Below are 24398 nucleotides of genomic sequence, written 5' to 3'. Positions count from 1 at the left end.
ATATATATTTATATAAAAATCTGGGTGGTGGCAGGGAGAGACTCATTCCGTCTGCTCCATCTTCTGTTTGGATCTCGTTGCCATAGAAATCCGAAGATCAGTTTTGACAGAGTAAAATACTACAAATTACACTGTCAGATGACCTCATCACCCAGGGCTGGCACGCTGGATTGCAACATTGCTGGAAGGAAAAGCAGGAGCACTACAGGAATCTCTGCTCCATGGAAAAGTGTTATTTTTGGATCCTTCGGGAAGGCGTGCCCAGAAAAGCAGCGGCTCCCTGGTGAGTGACTGGTCCCTGAGACCAGCACAACTTTCATCTCCACTTTTTGGTTGGGGTGGGTGATGTCATATTTGGCCCCACATTTCCCTGGCACCTCACTGAGAAGGACCTTCACCCTGTTGAACACTGAGGCAACTGAGTTCTTACAGAAGAGAATCAGTCTTTTTTCTTCCTTTTTTGGTGCCATCTCCTACCTGTGTGTCTTTGTATTGATACAGCTGACATTGGTTTAGTGATTTTTTTTTTACCTTCCTGATCAAAATAAGAAGTATTGACCTGTGCCCAGTGGTCTAAAAACTGGTTAATGGTAGAAACAAATTCCATTTAATTCATTAACAGTGTGTCTGGGGGTGGATTCTCACTTGCAGTGGGAGGTCTCTGCTGCCTGGAGATCACTGGGACATCTCAGGTTGCTCTGGTTTCTTTTCCATGCTGTTCCCATGCCAAGATGGGCTTTGCTTGGAGAAGTTTTGCAGTTTGACTCACGGAAATGTCTTGTGCAACTTTATTGCCGCGTTAGGAAAAGCCATGTTTAGTACTGGGCTTTATTTAGGAAACCATTTCTGTGTTGGTGTTGTTTGTACACAGGGAGACAATGTGTGTGTGTGATTTGGCCATTCTGTTTTCCTCCTAGTCAGGAATATTGCTCTTGCTGTATCTAATCTGGAGCTGTAAATTGCAGAGAGGTACAAATCCAAAACAAACATTCTGAAGAATTTGAGTGGAGCAGAGCCCCAATTTCCATTTCAGTGCTCTCTCTGTTGTCCAATTTGTTAAACTCGAGTGGTCCCATGTGTGAGTCGTGTGAGTGCCAGAAGTGCTCTCCAGCCATCTGCTTTTTTGGTGAGTCTTTGATTATTTCTCTGTCCAGTTTTCTATCCAAAATTAGAACTGGCAACTCAATTGGTTGATTAATATTGTATTTTTTATAATTTAACATTTCCAGCTTATGGCTAGGAAATGGCAGCAAGGTCATAAAAAGCACAAGGAATAATAATAGTTTCCTCCTGGAATCCAACTGTACTGTGGTGGAACCTTTTCACCACGTTGTTTCAGCCCTTCAAGAGCAGCAAGAGAATTGAATAGGAAAAGTTTTAGTGTTTGTGGATAACACCAAAATGGAAGGAAGAGACAAAACTGGATTAACTTGATGAGCTGTCCTGGAAATGTGAAGAACTACCAGGAACTGATAGAGGCATTGGCAGTAGAGCTGAGCTTGGAGCCAGCACTACATTTAAACCTGAACTAGGAGATCAGAAGGAACCACTTGGTGTTTTAGAGGCTGTGGTTTATTTGGGCTGAATTGTAGGGTTTTACACAGTGGTGGTGAGGGGGAAGTTGGCTCTGGGGGAGGAAGGCCAGGGGACTCCTCCTGTCTTTGTACGGCTTCGAGTTCTCAGTTCAAAAGTGGCATCAGTTGACAGAAATGAAAATATTTTAGACACTTGCTGCAGAAATTCTCCTGGGAATACTGTGAGACAAGCAGAGGGTGAATGAGAACCCTGGATCACTGCCCTTGTATTTCCTGCACTGACCTCCCCAGTGCATGACATGGTGTGATTGGATCTGAGCATGCTGGGTGTGTCCCAGAGAATCCAGAGGATGTGTGTCCTGGTACAGGCTGGGCCAGGGAGATTCCATGACAAAGAGTAACTGATTATTTGTTTGGTTTTGGTTTGGTTTGGTTTTTTATCCTTTTTAAATAAATTACACCAGAATCTTGGACTAATTAGCAGCATCTTGTGAACACACAGCAGGTTTGCAGGATGATGGTTGGGATCTCATGTGCCACATGCAGAGGTTTGGTGTTTCCAGCAGCACCTCAAGCTGCAATGGTGATGGGGTGAGGAAAGGAAGGGCTCTCTGGGGCAGGTTCACCTTGGGCAATGTCCCATCTTCAGATGTTACTGGTGGGGAGGATGGCTGGGCCCCCAATATCTGCCTTCAGTCCAGATATTCATCCTCGGCATCTTTCTCACTGTGCAAACAAAGGGAAAACGCTTCTCACAGCTCACAAAGGTCTCTGGAAACTTAACTCCCTTTGCATTTCCAGAATTGCCCTCTGACTGTGGAGGAGACCCTGGTTTTTGTGGCAGAATTATGCAGAAAATCAGGAGTTCACCAAACCCTGGTGGTTTCCGAGCTGCTGGTGAGGGTGGGAGGCTCTGCCTCGGTGTGTCTGCCTGGGCTGCACCTCTGGCTGGCCAGAGGGCTCAGAGCTGTCAGGATGACACAGAAAAGGCCAACAGCATCCAAACAGACAAATGCTCAACACATGGATAATATTTTTATTTTAAATTATAATGAAGGGGAGACTAATTGAGCAAGTGTGCTGTGGTGGGAGCCAGCCAGGCTGGGCTTTGCTCATATCTGAACTAGGCTGTTGAAAAAGGTTCTAAATCCATCCTGGAAGCTCCACTCTGCCCAGTTTAAGTTAGTGGGGACAGGATTGGGCCCTCTATTACTTTTTTATGTGGTGTTATAAATTACTTTCCCATATTTCCCAAGCCATTATTGAAACTTTTCAAAGCACGCCGTGAAATCATCGTGTGTGTTGCTGAAACTACTTGTCCATATGTACAACAGGGTAATACAATATATGTTTTGCCCTTTTTGTTTGGCTTTTGCAAAAAAAAAAAAAATGGAAGGCTAAAAATCTTTCCTCCCCTTCCCACTTTGATTTTCTTTCCAGGTAAAATGATGGCAGATGTCCTCAGCTCAGTTCCACAGAACGTATTGCTTACTGAAATAACCAATTTAGCTCTCTGCCGTTATACTGTAAACTTGGGTTTGTTTTTTATGCATTTGTGATTTCCTTTAAACCATTTACAAACAGGTTGGAAATATCATTTCATGACTATTAATAATCAGAGCTCTTTATATGGGATTTTAGGAACCTTTCTGTCTAGTAGGAACAACTATATGGTAAATAAACATCTCCAAACTCTTCCTGCTGCCCAAATATTCACTGCATTGTTTTATTATTCCTTGGAGCATTCTGCCTTCAGTCAAAATGTTATAGTCAGGGATTTAACTGCTAATTGTCATTTCCAGGAAGATTTTCTTATTTTCGTTCCTTTAGGGTACAAAAAGAAGTAGTTTTTGCAACAGCATTCACGTTCCATAAAAAAATATCAAATGTCACTGGGCAGTTGTGAGAGTTGGGGTTTTGATGCCAGGGCCAGAAGGCTGGTTTGCCTGCTCTGCCTGAGCCAGCAGAGCCAAGGCAGGGAGTCACTGTCCTGAACTTGAACCTCCAGAAGTTCCTTTATACCTGAATTATTCCGTGATTCTGGAAGGTTCCTCTCCTTCACCCCCCACCATGTCCCCTGTGCTGCTCTGGCACTTGGACTCCTGGAAATGAAGATTTGTGGAGGTTCAGTGTGCTCAGTGAAGGGCTGGGAAAAGGTAAAACTGGGCTGTGTGATGGGAAGTGCTGTTGGAAGAGAGGAAAGAGGGGGCTGTGGGATGGACCTTTGGGCAGCCTGGAGCTGCTGGAGCAGCTCAGCTCTGCTCCTGTGCTTACCTGGGACGGGCTTGGCTGTGCCAAACTGCTCCTGTTCCCACGCAGGATGTGTGGAGACAGTCCTTTGCCAGGTCCTGGCTCCTCCTCCATGGCATTCTTCAGTTTGAACCTGTTGTGGACACCCCACTGACAGCCTTGTTACCACGACAGAAAACGTGACCGTCTGTCCCAGGTGCCTTCCACGGTTTCCATGGGGAAGTGGGATGGGAGTGAGAGGTTTTGGCTGCTCCTTTCCATCCTCAGGAACTCTGCAATTCCCTGCTTCCTCAGGGTGCAGCACAGCCCCTGCTTCCCATCAGCCCTGGGGCTCACCTGAGCCCGGGGGGTTATTATTCCCTCCTGGTTGGGCTCCCACCAGTGTGGTGAGTTGGATCAGTGCCCTGCATGGGCAGACAAGGCTGGAGCAGCTCTGGGAAGGGAAGGATGAGACCATGGCTGAGGGACAAACCAGCCCCTGGGGTTTAGCTGCCCCTCAGGTGTGTCACTGTCACTGCTTGTTGAGACTGGTGTAGATCCCTTTTTTCTCCTTCAGTGGTGTCACCAAAGAAATGTTTGAGACTGGTGTAGATCCCTTTTTTCTCCTTCGGTGGTGCCACCAAAGAAATGATCTCCAAATAATGAAGCAGTTGAGCAGCAATGAACATGCTTTTAGTGCTTTCTTCCCTCTAAATGTAAAATTCAGGCACTCACCGCTCACTTATGGCATCAGTGATAACCTGCTCATGAACTGTCCTGGCTTTTTTTTGCTTTCACCCGTTAAAATAAATTACATTTATTAAAACAACCCAGTCACAATAACACCAAACCCATATTGTTTGAGGGCATAAATCCCCCACTTCAATCGCAGGGGCCTGTCAGTGAATTTCTGACACCAAGTTCTGTTATTTAATGAGCGCTATTAGGTAGTTCTGTCGCTTAATAGGATTGAGGGTTGGAAATGCCATGTAATATCACTTCACTGGGGAAAAAATCAACAAACAGCCCTCACTAAAAGCCTCGAGTCCCCTTTGAAGTTGGCAAGACCTGCTGTCACCTCAGAGGAACCTGCAGGGCTGTTTTCCCGGGGCTGGAGCTCCGTTGGGGGGGAGGCAACAGTTATTCCTGGCAATTTGCAGGAGGGGCACTCAAAAAAAATATCCCACCATCTGACTGGGAAGGAAAGAATAGAGCAGTTGTGGCAAAAGGCTCTTTGCAGGCTCGTGTCCATAATCATCTCTAGCTCGAGGAAATGGGAATATGGACTGTGCTCGTGGGAAAAGTCCTGATAGCCATGATTGTCACGGGTTGTCACTGGCACTTGGGTGTCACCTAAAACCCCTGGGTGGGCTCTGGGTTACCTGATAGACTGTGGAATTAGTGAGAGCTGGTTTTATCCTGACAAAAATCCTTGTTGATTGCCATGGAGTCACCTGTGCCTTCAGAGTCCCTCTGGATGAGCTCAGGCTGCCTCTTTGTGGGAAGAAGTGTCAGTGTGCTGGGGGAGAAGGTGACAGCAGCCAGGAGAAAGCAGGATGGAGACTGGGAGCAGAAGTTCTGTCAAATATTAGTTTGCAGGCTCACACTGGGGCAGCTTCAACCCACCAGAGCTTTATCTCCTGGTGTTTTCCCCTGTAAAGAAAAAGGCTTTTTCTCCGTGGAGAAGATTCCCCACCTTGCTGGGAGAACAAACCCCAGCTTCAAGTGCTGCTGAAGGTACAGAGGGAGGACATCTCCTCCACTTAGGGGCCTGTGGGAACACTCTGGACTGGCCATGGTTGGTGGCACTGTTCTGTTGGCATCCAGAAAGTCAAATTCTCACTTTGATGCTGCCCAGAGGGCAGCAAATGCCCCCCTGCAGCAGCTGAGCAGCTTGAGTGGGCTAAAAGCAGGAAAGTTAGATTCCTTGGAGAATTCAATGGGAAAAGGTGTTTTGCCTTTCCCATTAGTTTCACTTTTAAGTCTCTGTGAAGGTCCTGGGATGAAACACCTGTTGGTACCATCATGAGGAGTTCAGAGCTTTCCTTGCCTGGGCTTTGTGTGTTTTCAGGCTGGGGACTGGGCATTGGGGAAGGGGATGAGTCTGTGTTCCCTAAATTTGGAATTTTCCAAGGATACAGTGCTGTGTTAGACACAAAGGATGCAATCCATACCTGCTGGCACCTGATGTGAATCCTTTGGAATAAGGGGGAGCTCCGTTATATCCAAAGCAGTTGTACTGCTTTGCTCCTGCTAAATCTACCAAATTAGGGGGTGGGATGAAAAATGCTGGATAAATGGTGAAATATGTGCAATAAAAGAGCAATTAAAGGCATTAAAACTTTATAAAGCATGGCTTTGGAGGGCGGGTGGTCACATGTGAGCCCGTTGGAAGGGCCGTGTTCCCAAGGACAAGGTACATTCCAGGAGTGAAATACAACTTCCCTGCCCGCCCTGACACGAGTCTCTCTCACTTCAGAGCAGTCAGGATTTCATCACAAATCCCACTGAGCCCATTTCAGGCTCCATAGGCTCCACAGAGTGGAAATGAAAAAGGCCTGCACAATGCATTCAGTGTTTCCAAAGGGAGCTGGGAGCTGGGAAGTGGATGTTCTTTGGTCCTAAGCTGTACTTTGGGGGTTAAGATACACTCAGCTTTTTCCTGTAACAAATCAGATTTGTCATGACTTGAAAAAGTGCTGATAGAGACCCGGGGAGAAGTTAAATCCTTTACAAAACTTCATGAAATAATACCAGTGGTGATGCTTAAGAAGTGAATTGGACTGCAGCATCCTTATTTCTTCCCTTTTTTCTACTGTTTTCCGAAGCCTGTGGCAAGTTTTGGCAATAAAACTGGATCTAGGGATTGAGTGTCTTCTGAAGAGTGGACCTTTTGCATTTCATTTTAGATGCTTCAGTTTTGCAGGTCTTCAGGTGTGTTTTTTATTCAAGTTGCTGTGTGGCTGTTAATTAGGAGGTGTCCAATTCACAATGTTTCCAAGTGGGAATTTGTGACTTGAAGAAAAAGTGGCTTATGCAAAAAAAATGGTTTTATCAAAAGTATTAAGTGTGTGCTCTGTTGCAGCTGAAGACACTCAAGCTGCATAAAAATTGTCCTGTGGGTCAAAATGAAGTGGAGAGAGGGAAAGTGAAGCCCCAGGGTTTGGATCCTCTGTATGAAGAAGGTTTGTAAGTGCAGGTCTTTTTTTGGACCTTGACAGTGGGCTCTCAATAGAAATGCCCAGCAAAGCCCTGCTGGGATAGGTCGTTTTTTGAATAATCCAAACATGACTTGGGCCAAGTTTTTCTCTTCAGAAAGCTGCCCAGGTCCCTGGTTTAAAACAGACCCTGCTTTTAGGGATTTTCTGTGGAGAGAAGTGCAATGTCTAATCTCAGGATGAAATTGTGGCACAAACAGCTCTGCTATAGGGATATCCAGATTAAACACCCACTTATTCCCTTGGATTAATTTATTTTTGCATCTGTGAACCCCTGAAATCTTGAGGGCAAACAGTTTCCCACTGGGAGATGTTTGTACAAAGGATAAGGTGCAGAAATGAGTGAAAGGTGATGTTTGTGTTGCCTCAGGGGCTGCACCGACAGAGTTAACACTCATCACATCACCCAGAGCCAGCACAGACCTTCTGCTCCCTTAGCCAGTGGCCAGTAATATTTTGACACTTATTTTGGTTCTTTCATGTGAGAAAGCACTTAGTTTGCCCAGTAAATCAAAAACACAACCACGTGAGACCTCGGCCTGCCGTGAGCACCTCGATAGAACCACGCTCGGCGTGATTCCGGTTGTGAAATACGTGTTGATGAGGAGCTGGGATTTCAGGGGCCTTTGGGAAACATCATCCCTGGCCAGCAGAGACTCTGAGCAGGGTGTCAGAGCCTGCACAGCCTCAGGGGATCTCACCTCCTGCGTGGGAAGGGCACGAGGGGGAGCCGTCCCTCAGTGAGTGGCAGCGTGGAACCGCGCCCGGGGCTGAGCTCTGCCCGGGCTTCCTGCCCTGCCTCCTCCTGAAAAACCATCCCTGGGGTTTAAATGGGGTTTTTAAAGTGTGGCACGAGCTGATGTAGCAGAGCAGACCAAGGGGAATCTGGGAGAAGGGAATATAGGCGTATTCTCTTTCTTATGTGAATAAACAGAAGCTGTAGAACCAAGCACTCCTGAACACCAGTTATTTTCTCTTGAATCCCCAAATTTCCCCTGTTAAAGCATTTCTCTCTTGGAATCTTCTATTTCTTAGAAATAGATATTGCTTTGGAAAAGGAGTAAAATGCCCAGAGTGTAAAATATACTTCTCCTCCCTCTCTCCCACTGGTACCTCCATGAAAACTCTATGATCACACAGTGCACCAGGGAGAACATCCGACCTGGACAGAGCCTGGCTGGGCTTCAGCACGTGCTGGGCACAGGGGAAACCTGCTCTGCTCAGGTAGATGAATCCAAAAAGCCACTTTGAAGCTGCCTGGGAGCTATTTCTCAGATCCAGTGAAACTGGGATAGTTCCCAGCAATGGAGCAGATGTAGTTTGTGGTGGGGTGTCGAGGTGTTCCCAAAAGCCAGTGGGGGAGCTGTTGTGTGGTCACTTCATCCTGAAATAAGTGTCAGCTGTTGGCACTCCAGAAATCTTCAGCTTCCAGATGTTTGTTCCTGCTGCTTCCCTCGCTCCAGCATTAGGGCAATGACCTGGATCAGAAAACTGATCCAGCTAAAACCAGCCAGACTATGAATAAATAAATAAATAAATCACTCACCAACTTGGATTTAGGCCAGGGCTGAAGTGCCTCTGCAGCTTGCAGCTCGTAGAAGTCAGGACAGAACTGTTAAGATTTGCCCTCCAGGAGGGAGCTGTGCTAAGGAACAAATCCTGGGAAGTCCAAAAGCCCCCTTCTTCCCCCCAAAAACACGTGCTCCCTGCCCTGCTCCCCGTGCCAGGGTGGGAGTGCAGCTCTTCCCTGCCAGAGCTGCAGGGCATTAGCATTTCTTTCCATGGGCACAGGCTGGGAGAGAGACAGGTTTCTTCCCATTGCCCTGGATCTGCATGAGAACAGCCTTCAGGAAGAGCAGGAGACACCACAGACTTCATATGCAGGAGCCTCGGTGTGGGAACCCCGAGCGGCTGCTCCGGAGGTTTTGGATGAATTCCCAGCTTTCGGGTGTTTCGGTTCCTGGGATGTCCCTGTGCAGAGGTGGAGGTGATTTATGGTTTGTGTGTTGGGCAACAGCACTCGTGTCAAAGGTATTTCCTAGATAACCAGGAAATTTGGAGCCTTCTGGGATTTCTGGGTGGAAGAACTTTGGATATTTATTTGTTTTTTCTTATGAGTAACAAGGCAATGCTCCTACTCCTTGTGTCCTGAGTAGGAAATATTTACATTTAGGAAGTATTTACATTTTGGAAGACTTTTATTTCATATATTCTGTATGGAAGAAACACAACAATGAATTTGAACCTCTGTCTCCTCCCAGACATCCCTGACCATTGATACATCCCTACTAATGGACTGGGTTTGATTTTAAAGGATAAATGACTCATCTTCTCAGTTGTGCTGTAAGAGTGAGGTTCTGGCTACTCAAAATCCAGCCCTGCTTCCAGCTGCTGCTGTGTGGGATGGATGGGTGGTAGTGAGAGACCCTGAACAGAGGAGAGCTTTCCCTAATCCCAGAGCCATCAGGCTGAGCCTCCTGGGTCCCTTCCAGCCTTCCTGCGGGAGATTTCCTCTGGAGTTTCAATGGGATTAGATGTTCATCTTCTCTTCCTGTTCCAAACTGTTGTTTAGAGTTGATGTGTCCTCTCCACCCATTGCCAAGTTCCAGCACAGTGGTGGTGGAGCCAGTCCTACGTCTATGCTGGGATTTTTAAACTTTGGGAGAGGTTTAACCCTTTGTCTCCATTGAAATCAGTGGGATGTTTGCACCTTAATCTCTCAGGGGCTTTGAGAATTCCAGTGCTGCTGGAAAGGCCAAGCTCAGGAGCAGCTCTGGACCCACTTCCATCCTGTTCCCTCTGCAAGGTGCAAAGTGAGCATTTAGAATCTCTTTGGGAATGCCTGCAACAATAAGGGTTAATTTTTCTCTGGAAATTCAAGTGGCAAAAGTGTTTCCTAAATGGCTATTGTTTTCCAAAAGGACCAGATTTCTTGTGCTGTTGTTTTTTTTAAATCCTTGGAGATAATAATGGCCAGTCTTCGCGAGCGAAGATTTTTGGGAAAGGTCATTAACCCTTCCAGCCTGCGCAGTGGATTTTTAGGTGAGACACAGTGTGCGCTGAACTGAGCCCACCCTTTAGTCCTGAGGTTCATCTGCCGGGGCCGCGCAAAGCTTGGACAGTGGCAGTGAGGTCCCCAGGATGTAGGTTTGTTTAGAGTGACCTTCTCTTAGGTGGATTGCCTACCAAGGCTGACGAGCTCCACCTGCCCAGGGGGCCGGGAATCGAACCCGGGTGGCAGAGGTGAGAGTCAGGCACTCTAACCACTAGACCACCAGAGGCCAATATATACATCCACCACACTTGGTTATCCACACAGATTTATTTGTGTTTGCCTGCTTAGTGCAAACTCATTACTTTGCCAGGAAAGTCCTTTGTTGACACAAAAAGACACTGGGGAAATATAATTTTTTTTTTTCTATAACAAAATCTTGGATTCATAGAAAGTGTTTCTCATTGGTAAAGCAAAAATAAAGAACCCAGAAGCACTCGCATGAAGTTCACAGCTTCTAACACAGTACATGTGTCATACAATGAGGAACATGGCAAAGATCTAATGATAGGACAACTGAGGGACTTGGAAAAACTTTTAAAACTCGTTGTCTGAGCTTAAATGGTTCTTCCTATCCTTGGACAGGTTTTCCAACTCTCCTCGAAGCCAGAATAAACTGTGTACTTTTAACATCATTTGGGAAATGTACCCCTAACACAGGCAGCAAACACACATCATTTCTGTTCAAAACCCTCTAGTGGGAATCACAGAGTCACAGAATCCTAGAAGAGTTTGGTTGGAAGGGACCTTAAAGCTCATCCAGTGCCACCCCCTGCCATGGGCAGGGCCACCTTCCCCTATCCCAGGTTGCTCCAAGCCCTGTCCAACCTGGCCTTGGACACTTGCAGGGATGGGCCAGCCACAATCAGGTATCCCAGCTCAGATGGGAGCACTGGAGTGCTGAGGAGGATGTGAGGGGGGTGTGATGACCAATGCCCAAGGTCAGAGCCCCTTTTCCCCTGGCTCAGTACCCTGGGTTGGAAGGATCCACATGGATATAGTGCCCACACTGTTCTGGGGCTGAGTGTGCTCCACTTACAAACACCCTGCCTGCCAGAATTCCAGAAATTCCGCCCGTTTCCTCTAGACTAAACCTCATATTCAGGAGGTGGGATTACCTCATGCTCACCTCTGCACCTGGGAGCACATGGGGCCAGCACAGAGCCAGAGCCAGCAGGGCCTGGCACAGCTTTGGTGTGTGCAGGGCACGAGGGCAGGGCCGGGGCACACGGGGGGCTCTGAGCTCTACTGGGCTTTGGGGCAGCTCAGCCCCTGCAGCACTGCCCCAGATGAGGGCTGCCTGCCCAAAATGAGGGCTGTCTGCCCAAAATGAGGGCTATCTGCCCCAAAATGAGGACTATCTGCCCCAAAATGAGGGCTGCCTGCCCAAAATGAGGGCTATCTGCCCCAAAATGAGGGCTGTCTGCCCAAAATGAGGGCTGTCTGCCCCAAAATGAGGGCTGTCTGCCCGAAGGGACCAAGGTGTGCTGCTGTGGGGCTGCACCAGCTCTGCTGCCTGCCCACAGCTCCATCTGCACATGGGGAATCCTGTTGAAAGGGGTTGAGACACGAGGTTTTCTGCAGGGAGGGGCAGCAGGGGCAGGTGGACAATAATGACCTGATCAGGCCAACTTTGTCAGTGACAAGAAGTGCCTTTTTGGCCCAAGCAGGGATTTTCACAATCATTTTTTTTGTTTGTGTTAAAATTGGTTGGTAGATTTTAAACTGGGATAACCCTTTGGGAAAAACAAGAACTCATTTACCTTTCATTAAACACAATTTACTGTCTTTCTCTACTTTTCTAAGTTCTTATAGGCAAAGCCATGATTGCTCTTCTGTGGAACAGAAAGCTGACCTGTGACAAGGACCCTTATGTTTGCATTCCATCCAAGTTTCCTTAATTCCAGTGTTCCTGAACTCCTGGGTTTGCTCTCACCCCTCTGCCACCTTGGTTGTTGCTCCTAAAGAGTTTTGGGACACCCTTCTTTCCTCTGCTCTTTTCCACTGTCCCTCAAGTGTTGCCTACCCTGGCAAGCCAGAATATTTTTACATAATTGACTTAATTAGCCCAATCAAACAAGAGGTTGTGCAATGAACTGAATATTCAGGCTTTCTTCTAGAAGAATGAAGCTGCACATGTTCACCTAGTTACAACTTTTCTTTAGTCACCTGCCAAACACTTGACTTGATTTATGTCAAGAAGAAACTTATATCACTTGATAAAGAAATGACATCATTAATGCAATAACAACAAATCATTTCTATGTAAATCAGTGGACCTTCTACCTGGATCATTTTAATGATTGCCCTCCAGCTCACTCTTGCTTTCAAACAGCATCTTTACAGCCATTTAATTCTGATTATTTTGGACTTGATGAAGGAAACAAATAGGACAGGAGTCCAAAGAAATCAGGTGCTGTATTGCCCCTCTTCAGGTTCTTGCAGTTTTGTTAAAAGTTTGTCATTTTAATGTGGGGTTTTTTTCCTGAGTTTTTGAGGTTTGGAATCCAAAGTATTCCCTCATCATTGTTACCATTTTGCAATACCCAAATTATTTTATGCTTTCTATAGAAAAGCAACACCTCTCCCAGTGTTCAAGTTGTCTCCTCGATAAAATATGAGGTTTGTAGTATGATCTAAAGTCAGGTGGAATTTGGCTTGATGGAGTGCATCCACTGGGGAGAGTTTCCTGTCAACTGGGACTGGAACTGAGCTCTTTTCCTGCCTCTGCCTTTAAGTCACTGTCTGGATGTTGTAATTTAATTAACTTTTTAGCATTTGCCTGCAAAACAGGGATGATTATTTTATCCTCACAAAGGAGTGTTAAGAAACTTAATTAAACTGTGCCTTTAAAGTAAGCTCCTTAATACACTACAAAAGATCAGTGTGCTAACAGCTATCCCATGCATTTCATATTCCAGGAGCATTAAGGGAATGTGCACTTTGGAAAAGGGGCCTTTTTGTGCATCTCCACTCGTGGCAGGATTTTATGTCAACTCACTTCTTTGAGTCAAAAACTTCAACACAGTAATTAATATCTTTTTGTGCCTGAAAGCCAAAGCTCCCCAATTAGCAATAATGTGCAGGTGATAATTAAATTTATTCTCTGTCCTGTATTTAGTGACAGTCTGAGCTGCCTGGTCACAGCTGATATTTTAGGGACGGGCAGCGAGGAGCTGAGATTGTTTGAAAAAGAGATGATTTAGTCCTGCAGGAATGCAGTCATCCAAAAATTACCTCTGATAGATGGGGAAAAAATGCTTCATTCCTCCATAACTGAGCCTCTGCAGTGGTTCCCTGTGATCCACATAACACATGTCAAAAACTGAGTTGACGTGGACCAAGACTTGGCAGGTTTTGGTGCCAAAGCATCGGCCCTGCGGTGCTGGAAGAGCTGCTGGGGCTGAGGCAGCCACGCTGAGGTGATAATTTATGGCTACCTGTAACCTCCTGGAAATAGAAACCATTCATATTCTCTCCAGGGAAGTGAGAAGTGACCAGACAAGGCGAGTTCAGCCAAACCAAGACTTCATATAACTTTTCAGAAGACAAACGCTCTCTGGTGCTGCCATTAACAGTGGTGTGGGCTCTTAGGAAGGGTTTGCCTTCAGGTTGGATTTATTTTAGTATTGTTTGCTCGTGTAATTCCAGAAACCGGCAGTTTATAAGAGTTGAAATTGAGTTTTAACTCGATTCTGTTTATTTAAAGCTGTAGAGAAGCCTCAGGAGCAGCCCAAGCCGGGGCAGTGTTGGGCAGTGGGGTTCCTGCACTCCCAAGGGGGGACTTGCTGATGATTCCAAACGTGTGTGATCCTGAAATCATCTGTCACTGCCAGAGTTCCTGCAGACACTCTCCTCACCCCACCCTGTGGTCTGGCTGTGCTCTGCCCGTCCCTGGGGAGCTCCTGCCCTGCTCAGGGAGGTGCTGGCAGGGAGCACACAGGCTGGGGATGCTGCTCCGGCGTCCCACAGCCAGTGGGAGCTGGGAATGCCGGGGACACCCCGTGCCTTGGGAAAAACCTGATAATGAGCAAGAGCAGGGGTCGATCTGAGTCCTTGTGATACTGGGACTGAGCCACCTGCCAGCTCTGGAGTCTTCCAGGAAAGGTCTGAGGCTTCTGTGAGATCAGATCGACTGGGGCTGTTGGAAAGGGGGGAGGGAAGTTCTCCATTCACAGTCCTCGGTCTCCTCCTTCAGATTTATTATTCTCACAGCTGGTGGTATAAATAATTCCAATGTTATTGCCTGAAGTGAACAGATCCAGGTTGAGAATCTCAGTTTAGGTCTTCCTGCTCCTCAGAGCTGGTTTATTCCTGTGCTGAGATTAAGGATTCCACGTGAAATTCTCTTAATTCCGTGGGTGCTGCTGTCTGATTTTGGTCTGAGCTGTTCTCTGCTCTGCCTCTTGGTCTGTATGTGCTGTTTGTCTTTGCACATCTGCAGAGTTGTACATTGTTATTTAGGAAAGTTCTTCCTTACCCTCCTGAAGGGAGGGCAATTCTGGAAGGGGACAGGGACTGTTTATTCCTTATAGAGAATAATCCAATACAGCCTTTAGATATCCCTGAAACTCAGATCATTAATTCCATTGTGCTTAACCAGCGAGGAAAACTTTATTGTCTCCCAGTTCTTTGTGGTTTATTAACTTCTCTTCTGTGGACCAGCAGGTTCAAGTCTTCTCTCCCCCTTTTTTTTTTAAACAAAAAGGTTTCTTTTTTTGTAACTGTTAAGCAATTCCACCTGGAGATGTGAAAACTTCACAGGCTATAAAGCTTCCATCCTGCAAATCTCCCTATCCAATATGAAAAACATCTAAAGGAGGGGAGGCACCGCTGAAATATTTTGAGTTATGTTTAGGAACGAACACAGGGATTGGGTTTATTCAACAAAATAGCCTCTGTGGTTTCAGGAACTGCCCAATGAATGAATCTGGATGCAATGGAAGTATGGAAAATAGCTTTGACCAGGTAGTGGGATGAAAGAACTTCTTTAAAACTGTGAGGAGAGTTAAAACCATGTGGAAAAGACCTCAAAAAGAAGAGGGGACAGTGGCCACTGCCACTGCCTCGTGTCAGTGGTGGGAGTCCTTCTGTCCCACTGATGACCCTTGAAAAGATGCTTTTCCTTGCAAAGGGGAAACATCTGTTTCTCATGTAAGTTAATACCTAACTCAAGATACACAGTAGAAATAACTTCTCCAAAATAGGACGGAGGCAAAGACTGGAGGGGTTGGTTTGTGCATCACAGTGGAAACAAGATGATCCTGTGAAATCAAGGAGAAGAACTTCGATTCTGGGTTGAAATACACGTACAAGAAGTAATCTCAGAATATCCTAATTCATAAAACAGACTTATAGATGTGCTTGGTGAGCAATGAAAACCAAAGTCTGATGTCAGAGGAGTGAAAAGGAGCATGTGAGTGCACAGTTACATCACCGAAATATCCCCATGTCTTTGCTGAAGTGTAGGCAGCACTATGTGGAGTTTTGTGGATCTTTATGCCTTGAAGGAAAACCTTATAACTTGTTTTCCTTCGTGTTGCCATAACACTTTGTATCTTAGCAATAAAAATTGGGTAAATTTAGTGTTATCACAAGAAATTTGTGCTCCAGAGATTTACTGTTCCACTCCCACAGTGCCTTTAAACCCCACGTCAGGAGCAGGACAGCAATTCCTGGCCTGTGTTAGGACCAATTTACCTCATTTCCTCTGCTTCAGCAAAGTGAGATTGAAGAGGTTAGAAAAATAACAAACATCAAACCAGGAGGAAAACTATTGCCAGTGTGTGCGTGGGACACTGCAGGGCGAGCCCAAAGGTGCTGAGGGGAAACCTTCCTGCTTTTGGACAGGACCCTGCTCAGCTCCAGCTTGTCACCCTTGTCACATCTCATCTGGGAGTCTTTAACATGAAATAAAATACTGCTGCATTAAAAACCAGAAAAAAAAAAAATGGAAAGTGCCCTCATCTGTGTCCCTCACTTGTGCCAAAGGATTTTTCATTCCCACCTCGGGGCTCTAATTCGAAATGTGTTAAATAAAAATCTCCAGGAGAGTCTCCAGAATAGATGGGCATGTTGAGGTCAGCACCCACACTTGGCATTGCCATGGGCCTCATCTCTAATTACTAAAGAAATAGTGAGTTAGTGAGTTAAAACAGCCAGTGACTGGGATCTAAATCATTCCCACTCTGGATCCTGGCCTGAAATAAAAAGGGCTTTTCATTAGCGTGGCACAGATTTAGTGTCGTGGGACACAGTTTGTGCTCTGGAGGAAGTGTGGTCAATGGGCCATTAAGTTTGGAAACAGGAGGCATCTTCTAATCTCAGCACTGCTGACAATAAATATTGGGGAATAGCTCAATGTGGGTTCATGGCAGCCAGGAGGAAACTGGGATTTGTGATCCTAGGAATGCACAGCGTTCTCAGAACGGAGGGATCGTTTGCAGGTCCCAAAGGAAATCTTTCCTTTCAGCCCTGGAAGATGAGAAACCAACTGGGAGCTCTAACAGGGGTGTAGATTGAATGGCAATTACTCGTGGGGTGGGATTTGCTTTTCCCCCGTGGAAAATAAAAGTGGTAAAATTAGAAAACAGTTCCTGACTTTTGGCGGTTTCCCGTTTAAAAACAAGGAAACAAAAACCAACGTCCAAAGGGAGATTTACACCTCCTGAAAGCCTTCAGGGTGTGCAGGGGAGCCTCCCTAGCTGGGGAGAGCAGCACAGGGATCCTTGGGAGCAGGGAGGGATATGGAATGGCTCAGTTTGGGGTCACTGGGTGTGTGAATCCCACTGAAGAGCTTTAGGGTGGCACTTTTGGGCTGGCATTTGAGGTGGTTCCGACTCCACTGAGCAGCTGTAGGTTGTCTGTGTGTGTCAGGTGGGCTGCAGGAGCCCTGGAGCCTCATCCCACCTGTCTCTCCAGGTGTCCATCCTGGCTAAGAGAATCCACACTGCATGGAAAAGAACTGCTCATTCCAACAGCTCTGTATTTCCAGTACATTATTTCTTCTTTATTCTCCACGTGGCCAAGGTCATCCTTGCAGCAAAGCTGTGAAAACTCTAATCTGGAGATCAAATGATTCATTTCTCATGTGTTTTCGTGATTTTCATCAGTTTTTCACCTGAATGCTTCACTAAGATGAGTGGTTTTTTCCAGAGTCTTCAGACAAAAGGGATTTTTTTAACCATCACTTAAAGGTGCAAGTTGGTAGCTGGGGATTGTTTTCTAGGATAAATACATTAAAAATAAATCAAGTGAATAAAGCTACCTAGGCTGAAACAGCTAGAATCTGGATTTTTGGAATTTGTGTCATCAATCAGTTTTAAACAGTGTTAAACTCCATGTTCCTCTTCAGAGACAACTGGGGTTTAAATGACTGTAAACAATTCAGTAGAAACACTGGACTGGAAGTTCACAATCCTAATGTTGAAAATAATCAACAAATAATTAGTTGGAAATAGTATTTTACAAGCCAAGCAAGGGCAGTAGGATTGCTGTGAGTGAATCCTCCAATTTCTCTGCCTTGAAAGAAGGAAAAATGGCATTTTATGGGCAGTTCATCCATCCCCCACCTTGGAGAAATCCCAGCCTGCCCAAGGCTGGGTCCTCACTGAGCCCATCCCTTACACCACGTGGTCCAAGCTCCGGGATATCTGGATGTGCCTCTGGATTCACTGCTCCTTACTCTGTCAGGAACACTGCAGGAGGAGCATAAAAAGCTTTATATATATATATATATGTATATATTTATTTATTTATATATTTATCTATGTGTATAGAGAGGCACATGGGGGGTGTGGGTATGTAAGTGGACATAAAAAGAGAAAAGAAAACCACAGCTCCATCACTTTATGGTTATTTCTGTGGGTTATTTAACTCTCAAGGAATGCAAAACTGCTACTCTTAAATGACGTTAAAGTCTGGTTTTGCTCAGGCCTGGCTTGGGGTCTGTGTTTCCAGCCAAGAAGTCAAGCTGGAGACAGAGCAGGAGAGTGCCCATGATGCCAGCAGGTACAACAGTGCTCTGCACCTCTGGCTGAGTGTGCTGAGAGGAATTAGAACACAAAAACATCCCATCCGGCCCCAAACTATCGAAACTTGTGCCCAGATAAGTGCCTGAAAAGCAGCTGTGGGAAGGGGCCACCTCTTTGGTGGCTGTCCTTGCTGTCACAGTTACAGCCAGCTACAGCAGAGGTGGTTCTTAGCACCTTTATCATACACTCAGCCTTCTTCAAAGTGTGTCAAGGTTGTTTTTTATATATTTGACCTTCTCAGATTGGGCCACAGCACTGAAAAAGTTTGAAAGCAGAGCTGTGATGTGTGAGCTGGGCAGCTGTTCTAACAGAGTCTCCTGGACTTTGCCCGGTTTAAAAAGTTTTTGCTCAGGAAAACACTGGTGCTGATGGGAATTAAAAATCTGAAGGCAGGAGGGTTTGTCTAAGTAAGGGCTAAGCTGGAGGGAAGAGCCAAAATTTGCAGGCAAAAATTTTACTTGGCTACAGGCATGAAGTGGGGATGTGGCACCTGGAATCCTGTCCTAGATTAAAATACAGGACCCTGCAGAACTCCTGGGGTAGTGGAAGGCACAACACAGCCCATGGGGCAGGGCAGAGCTGCTGCTCAGTCCCAGCTTTGAGTTCTGGAAGTGGATTCCCCTTCAGAATGTTTCCATGCTCAGGAGCTGATCACAAGATTTTGGTTTGATGGCGGCTGAAAAGATGAGGTGAACGTTTTTGAGGCAGTTCTAAAACTGGAAACAAGAGAAAGACAAAAACTGCTGTTCAAAAATAAAGGTTGTTGGCTGCTTACAGCTTCTCATGTGCACCAGGGTCACCTGCATCTGCCTGGCAGGAGGGTGAGCACTGCCTGGTGTCCCCATTCCCAAAGTGTTGTGGGAGCCTGGAGAAAGGCTGCGGCCTCCTCTGCATCTCCCACCTTCCAGGGTGGCCATACCTGGCACGTGTCCTAGGAAAAGATAAACTTGGGGAACATCTTTGGCCGAGGAAAAATCTTAGAGGGGCTGTGAGAGCTGCCTGGGGGCTGCCTGCTGATCCTTCAGGTTTTGGAACAACAAATTCACCTTCGAAATTTGAAAGCTGAGAGTGGGGTTTCAACCCAGGGTGTTTCAGGGCTTGCACGGAAAACAATTTTCTGCTCCCGGTATTGATATGTTTGGAGCTCTGTGCAAAGAGTTAAGTTATTGTATATTTTAGTTTTTTAATTGACTCCATATCTGCTGGCAGCAGAATAGACATTGATCTGTTTTTTTCCTTTGCTTTATTTAGCAAAATACAGCACAGAGTGTTTACTCTGCCTCCATACAGCATTGCTTTGTAGGGTGAAAGTGAGGGCGAGACCACAGTGAAGAATTCCCTCATTGTCAATTTTAAAGGCTTCATAATAAATGGTAGGCTTTTTTGGATGGGAATCAGAAATGTTTTCATGACAGTGTTTTGCTTAACTTTCTGTATTCAGATGGGACTTTCTAAACTCCTTTGAGTTTGCTGGTTTGATCATTTAAACATCTCCCTCTGGCCACCAACTACCCGATCAAATTACTGCAGTGGCACTGGAACCTGACAGCTGCTCAGAAGGGATTTGAAAGCTCAGACTGGGGAGTGTAAACTAAAATTTAGTGGCAACAGGCATCATTCCCCTGTGACAGCATCCAGGCTGCCTTTCAGTGGGAGAGGGTGAGGAACCGGACCCGTAATTCCTCATGGAGAGGGGCAGGACTGTCTCTCCACTGGAGTTTTGATTGAGAAAGGACTGGAGCATTTGAGTCCATCTTTGGAAGGAACTGTAAAGGAATTGATGCCCAGAACTGAGCTAGTCCATATATTCCATGATTTGCATTGGACCAGGCCGAAAACATTAATTAGTGGCACTTGGTTCCTTGTGACTTTCCCTTTCCAACACAATTCCTGGAGCTGGGAAGCTGTGTCCTCCCAGGACCCTCAGCAAGAGCTTCCTGGTCCCTGTAAAGGAGCAATGCTTTGTGTTGCAGAGGGAGCACAACAGGATTATCTTGATGTTTTCCACATTCCCCTGGCCTTGAGACCCTGTTGGTTCACCGGTCACTCCGAGCTCCAGCTTTGCCAGCAGCCCTTTCAAGGGTTACTCCTGCTTTTCTCTGAAAACTCTCCAGGCCCTGTGTTTGTTTTTCCTCTTGCTGTATTTTTATTTTTTTTCAGTGGAGTGCTTTGTTCCTGGAGGTCTCCCTGCCTGGTGCAGCCTCCCCTGTGAGTGTTGCACTCAAACAGCCCGTGCTGGATTGCCCAGAGCTGTGCTTTGGCACACGCACATCTCCCCCCACACAGCACCACTGCTCAGGAGAAGGGCCTGGGGAGGGAAAAGCTTGGAGTCAAGGAACCCTCTGGAAGGCATTTGTGTTTTCCTCCCCTGTAACAGCACAAAGCAAGTGTGATCTTTGTGATGGACGAGCAGCTGAGGTATTGATGCCTTTTTCCATGCAGTCAGTCCCGAGTTCATGCGTCCCCTCCAATGACCACTCGTTGTAATGCACATTTCTTGCACTTCTTTTTAAATGGCAAAAAGTTCCTTTGAAAAGGAAACCTTGTTACCCTTAATGCAATGCAAACCACCCACGGAGCCTGCGCTCCAATCCCGGGATTGCTGAGCTCCCTGTGTTTATTTTCTCCGGGATCACTCACAGTCCCAGGACTATTTTGCTTGCGCTGCTGAAAGATGTCCTGGAGATCTGTTTTATCATCTCAGCACCACAAACTGCTTTCATTCTTTCAGTCCTCTTCCAGGATATCACAGGAGTGGCAGGACGTGTCCTGCATAGGGGAATTCTGATGAGGCAGAGCTTCACTTGGGAGGTTTGATGTATCCCAGTGGTACTGGCTGAGTAACCCTGGGGTGGGCTGAGCCCATCACCCATTTATGGCATTTAACCATTACCTTGGACCACACCTTGCTGAAGAACCATTTTTGCTGGTCCTCCCTGTTCCTGGTGGTTTGGGAATTCTGCTCTACTGTTCCATTTTCAGCTTGAACCGTGTGGGCTGGGGCAGGCAAATATCTTCAGTGTCAAAAAACTTACTGGTTCCACCTCAAGGAACTGCCCTGATCACAGTGTGTTTGTGTCAGCCTGCTGACCATCATCCTCCAGAAGAATCCCATGGGGTTATCCAGCTGCTTCAGAACCTGAAATATAGGTTTAATATCCTTCCCCCACCTCCCCCTTCCTCATGGCAGTGGGCCTGGGGTTTCCTTCCCTTCCCAAGAAGCTTTGGGGAAGAGGGTGATCAGCACTAATCAAAGTCCCAACATCTGTGTTGTTCAGCCAGGATTCTTTGCTTTGTATCTTTTCCTCACCCCATGAGACGTGTTTTTCTCTCCTCGCTGTATAAGAGTGTTTTCCCTTCCCTGGCATAGAAATAATATACTCAAACATGCTTCAGTGCAGGAAATCCTATATCCAGCACGGGGAGGAAAGGCCTTAATCAGTCCAAATTCCATTGTGTTTATATCAATCCTGACCCTTGGTGCCACTGGGACAAAGCTTTCCAGCCTGGGCCCCAGGCACTGGTTGGTGTTGCCGGTTCACAGCGATGTCACTGCCAGCCCACAAGGCCCATATATGCCAGATTCCTGCTCCCCAAGTTGTGTTTTATGGATGCTGCCTGGCCTTTCCATGGGAGGGGCTGAGATAAGGGGCAAGTAGGCAGGGAGCTGCTCTTAATTGCGAGCTTTTCCCTTCTTTGGAGGGTGGGTTAATCCCCCAGTATTTCCTCAGTATGAAGGGCTTTCAAAAGAGAAAAGGGGATGATTCAGGAGGATTTGTGATCTATTTTACAATCCCTATCTCTATTTTCTAGGCTAAACTGGCTGCATTATCACTTTATAATGATGGTCTGGTCTAGAGGGAGGGAGCCCAGTGAGGTGCTGGTCCTCTCTGAGGTCTCAAAAATGAGAGAGCATGTCAAGAGCAAATATCCATGGTGTGAGCATTTAAATCAGCAGGAAAATTTCCAGCCAGCCTGTCCCATTAGTGGAAGCTTTAAAGAGAGGATTGACTCTCCACAGAAGGAACCCTGCACACACAAACCTTCCAGCAGCACCTTCCTTCGGCTGTCAAAGTGCTTTTTATCAGGCCTTGAATTAAACCACTGTGCAATTATTTGAAGGCATGATTTCCAGGAGACATCCAAAACATAATTAATGGCAGCCCAATGCATTCTCTGGGTGGGCAGGGAGAGACTCTCCCTGCTGGACCTTAAAGCAGCAGCTCTGTGGAACTCACCCAGGGCTGTCCCAGCAGCACGTGCCCAACAAACTGGGCCAGGCTGGGCAGGGGGCTGGGGCCTGTGTGTGGCCCCTCTGGCTCTCTGGGAGATGGGAAAGGTGGCCAAGGGACATGTCTGAGGAGCAGGATGAGAGCTGGCTCTGCCCTGTCTCCAGCCTGCTGCTGGGAGTGGGGCTGGAGCAGCTCCCTGTGGGGTCTGTGGGCAGCGAGCAGAGGCCTCTGCCTTATTTTCCCCTCCTTTCTTCCTCCAGCTCTTTCTCCAGACCAGCAGCTCCCCAGGGCTCCTTTCTGGCTTTGGGAGGAGCAGGCTCAACCCAGCACAGCACGAGGCTTTTCTTCTCCCTCCTTCCCTGGCTGCTGCCTGTCCATCCCTGTCCTTCCCTATCTCCTGCCCGTCCCTCTCCGTCCCTGGCTCCTGCCCATCCCTCTCCATGACCCCACCGTGGCTCTGGCCAAAACACTTCCTGCAGGCTCCATATATTGCTGGTTTTATTAAAGAAAAGGCTTTAATAAACCAATGGTGGTCCCACTGGGGTTGTCCCATCCCTCACCCGAGGACCTGCCAGTAGCTTTTATTTGGGAGCAGCCGTCATTCCTTCCCTGCACGTTCCCATCATTCCCACACGTGGCATCTGAGGACACTCTTTCCTTGTTTAACATTTTCATCTTGTAGGTAACAAAGCAAAACAAGCCATTTCACCAGCACTTTCGTGAGCGTTTAATTAAAGCCGTGCATTTCTGACAGGAAACGGGAGCCAATATTTGACCCCTGAAGTGTTTATACAACTGATATATCACTTTTTCTTACCTCATCCCATGTTTGTGTACAAGATCCTCTGTCAGTACGTTCCCCACACGATGCAACACTTTGTTATGTGATAGACATTTAAAATAACAAGCTATTTGTTTCCTAGTCAGGGGTATCTGCTGTAATCCTTGGCCTGGGAGCTGGGCTGGCCGGGCTCTGTGAGATGCACATGGCACCGCTTCAGGTACCGCTATTATTGTTATTATTTTTTTGCCAAATAACCAAATTAACATTGAGTAGTTTGGCTGGATGCTGAAAAAATTCACTTTTGGAAGTGAATTAGGTTATTTTTTTTTTATTTTTTTTTTTTTTGCCTTCCAAGTCCTGGCATCAGTTACAAGGGCCTGAACGTTGGAAGGAATAGGTTTGGATGCTCTTCAAAGGGCTCTGCTGTGGTTCTGCCGTTTGTAACTTTTTACCTTGCTGTTCTTTCTCCCCACCTCTTCCCAGGGGAGCTGAAGGTAAATGATTGATACTCTGCTTCTCCTGCTCACTTTCTTTTTTTTCCAATCCCTTTTGGCTCCGCTGCTCCGATGGAGAAATATTTACCAAAAGGAAAATCGCAGGGGCGGGGGAACAGAGAGGGGAAAAAAAAAAGGGAATTGAGAAATAAAATATAAACATTCAGCAGCCCAGGATGGTGACTTTGTTGGGGAAAGAGGCCGAATTGTTTGTAGAACCTAATGAGATTTAGGATTAGATTTCCTGTATCAGTGGGCAGCCACTGGGGAAAAGTAAATTCCCTGCACTTAATACACTTTTCAGGAGAGGCATTTGTCTTTTGGGCTTTGCAGAGGGCTGGACCTAAAGGGTCCCAGCCTTGGGAGGTGCCTGCCCCACAAAGAAATCCCAACAGAAAAAGAAGACAAAAAGGCTGGGGAAGGAAACAGGAGTGTGGAGGAATAGCACGATGCAAAGGGGGGCTAAAGGTGCTCGCTGGAAAACACTTAGAGATGGGCTGAAGTTTAGTCTGTTTATGGTTGTACTGGTCACACTTTTTGTGCCTGAGGGACTGAATGTCATGGGAATTTTTTTCAGTGCCTGGAAGGTGACTTTGGAGGTACACAGTTAAATTTTGCTTTTTTGGTTTTTTTGGGTTTTTTGTTACAGTTTAATTTTGCTTTTTTTTTTTTTATCTGACAGGTGTTGATTTTTTAGCTCAGATAAAATATCCAGATTTATGGCTGTTCTAGAGCTCTCTTGCATGGACCAAAGCATTCAGAATTGACAGGACATCTCACCTCATGCAGTTTTCACTTCAGTTGTCTTGTGCCGTGTCCTG

The 24398-nt window shown here is 46.5% G+C and overlaps 2 protein-coding genes across 5 annotated transcripts in view; one reads left to right on the top strand and one right to left on the bottom strand.

Moving 5' to 3' along the window:
• The window catches only part of ZWILCH (zwilch kinetochore protein), a 67525-nt gene extending 67314 nt beyond the window's left edge, over positions 1–211 (top strand). For all 4 annotated transcript variants that reach the window (XR_003539553.2, XR_005566399.1, XR_003539552.2 and 1 more), the window contains one exon: positions 87–211. The gene's annotated coding sequence lies outside the window, so the exon portion shown is untranslated. The remainder of the gene's footprint in view (positions 1–86) is intronic.
• The window catches only part of LCTL (lactase like), a 108033-nt gene that overhangs the window by 57167 nt on the left and 26468 nt on the right, over positions 1–24398 (bottom strand). The gene's annotated exons all lie outside the window — the stretch shown is intronic.

This window comes from Pipra filicauda, unplaced genomic scaffold (assembly GCF_003945595.2).
Source record: "Pipra filicauda isolate LSUMZ 115617 unplaced genomic scaffold, ASM394559v2 scaffold70_size2993248_pilon, whole genome shotgun sequence".
Classification (NCBI taxonomy): domain Eukaryota; kingdom Metazoa; phylum Chordata; class Aves; order Passeriformes; family Pipridae; genus Pipra; species Pipra filicauda.
This window is presented reverse-complemented; position numbering and strand designations above follow the sequence as displayed.